We start from the raw sequence: 2,611 nt of genomic DNA on the forward strand, positions 1-2,611 counted from the left end.
ATGGCTTGTCAAAGGAAAAATTCAAGCAAAACGTTTTTAGAGAAATTAAGTTTTTATTAACCAGAAAGATTTTAACTTCATGGAAGTTCATGTAAATATTAAATAAGGTTAAGATGCTCAAGGCTGCATTTACTAACATTTATTCCAGGGTAATCTTGAAATGTTCAGTGAGTTCGTTTGTGTATTTATATTTTACCAATTAATTGAGTTTATAGAATTTCATCACTAGATCAAAGTAAAATATGTTGAGGACTTTTCCAGAAATATTCATAAAGGTATTATTGTACCTTTCCCAGAACACAGAAATTATACAATTCACTTTTTGTACAATGATATTTGGCAATGTTCTATTCAGATGAAATGGTATTTCATTTATAAAAGCCATCTCCAATTACAAAAAAAAAAAGAAATCTTAATCTGCTTTTATAACTAGCCGTAGATTCACACTTCCCCAATAAGGTTAAGTAATATTTTAAGAAAACAATAAGTTTAAAAAAAATAGTAATACTTTTTCTGGCCCTTATGTATACATATTAACTCATCTGTAGTAGGAAACCCCACATGAGATTGGTCATATTAAGTTCTGTAAAATAAAGGTGAGAACCAATCACCTTTTGACAAAAATATACAGCAACTACAGTCTCAAAGCTCTCACTCAGAATGAGCTCTTGCTAAAACATGAAACAAATAACATTTTCTGGGTTTGCACTTTGCAGTGTGGAGAACCTGAACTTCACACTGGGGTTCCCCTATCCAGCTATTGTTTCCTGTCAACCACACACCCCAAGGTGGTCACTTCTGGAACCTTGTCTTGAATCAAGACCACATCAAGCAATGTCACATGACATATAGCTCTCATGTAAAAGAAGATGCATTGTGGTCAATTACCTCAAAAAGTAATCATATTCCAATACCATGAAGTACACCTGACTGGTTGTGACACATGGCACTTTCTAAGTGACACACAGCTCATACTTTCTAAGGAGCACGTGAAATGCAACAGGACAGGGGCAGCAGTTCTGCTGTGAAACTCACTCAAGGAAGGACTTCATGTTCTGGGTACCACACCCCACCCCTACAGGGTGCTCAGTGAACAAGGACACATCCAAGGAAGGTGAGAATTTTAGTAAGTTACAAAACTTTGGCAAATCAATACGGTACTCTTTAACACAACAAAGCAATGCTTTTGTTGGAGTCATATACACATTAATGCTAATTTACAATCCAAAAATATCATTTAAGTACCAAATCAAAATACCATGCTTCTTAGCAGAGCAAGTTGTTTTAAACAAATTATTGTCATCTGAAAGGACATGGTCCTCCTCATGCATGCCATTCTAGCTACAGCAGTAAGGCAACTGTGTGGAGTGAGGGGGGCCCTGTTTTATTGTGGCCTTGGTCCATAGCCAGAGTGCCAGGGCCAGGAGAGAATCTCCCTGAAACTCAAGATCAGTATCAATTTCTTACAAGTACTTTAGAAAAGCTGTTGATTGTTCACATGAGTTCCACAGCCCTCAAAATCAGTCGCTTCAAGCCACATTAGCCTCACGTGACCCTTTTGATTTCGAAGCCATGTATCTTTTTATTTTCATCAAGTCACAGTCTTACCCCACTTCATTTAAACAACAACAAAAAAATTTCTACTTAAAATACTTGCATTTTTTTCTTTAAATAGCAAACACATATACTGTTAGCTTGAAGAGCCCAGGGTCGGCCGCTGTACACACACTCTTGCTCTCATTTGCCACGGGTATAGGAGTCCTTGCGCATCCCCTTGCCGAAACGGCCTGTTCTTCAGTCTCTGCGTTTAACTTATGGATCAACCTCTCCGTTGCTTCTCGGCGTTTACTCGCACTGCAAGATACGGTGCTGGCCCCCAGTCCTTGGAGGGAGCTGCCCAGGCTGACTCCTTCCACAGCGATCATGGCTTCCTGGATCAAAATAATCTTTCCTGGGTCTCGAAGGTGTAGTTTGTGCCTAAGTCTCTCTCGTCTAGGGAAACCTTATCAGTGAATGAAATATTCGATTTCAGCTCCACTGTCTTCTTCGCAGGTTCAACGGCACCGTGCTCCTGTGCATACAGTTTGATTCTTGCCGTGCCAATAAGAGACTTCACAGTGGAGGGCAGTCCCCACTCGGTGCTGAGCAGCCTGCGGTTGTGCAGCTTTCCAGAAGGATCGATATGTCCGCGGAGTACATCAACGCCAACCACCCTCATGTTCATTGGGTTTGGGTATTTCTGAATGGCAGGGCAGTGGTAGTAACCGTTTCCCATGGGTGGTCACAAGCGTGCTTGGAAATCCAGATCTTGACGGTGGAGGGAACGAAGAAGAACCCAGGTCCCATCTTTCCGCCCCCTCGTTTCCGGCCAGCTTCACAAATACAAGCAAATTTACTGACATTGAGACTGGTTTTAGGCACCTAAAGCTGCAATTGTTAAGTAGATTACTAACCTTAAAGGTGGGCCAACTACTTTGCATTGAAATTCACCCATCCAAGGCTCAAATGAGTAAAAGTAATTCTTTTGCAAGTAGGTGGCTTGAAGAATTCAAAAGAAATAACCTGCTCTTCAAGGTCAAGGTTTATTTCCCCCTTGAATTAAAACATTTGG

The 2,611-nt window shown here is 40.6% G+C and overlaps 1 pseudogene; it reads right to left on the bottom strand.

Annotated features, from left to right (window-relative positions):
* Positions 1-1,667: 1,667 nt before the first annotated feature.
* On the bottom strand, positions 1,668-2,346 carry LOC101599047 (annotated as a pseudogene).
* Positions 2,347-2,611: the final 265 nt, after the last annotated feature.

The sequence above is a fragment of the Jaculus jaculus genome, chromosome 2, assembly GCF_020740685.1.
Source record: "Jaculus jaculus isolate mJacJac1 chromosome 2, mJacJac1.mat.Y.cur, whole genome shotgun sequence".
Lineage (NCBI taxonomy): Eukaryota > Metazoa > Chordata > Mammalia > Rodentia > Dipodidae > Jaculus > Jaculus jaculus.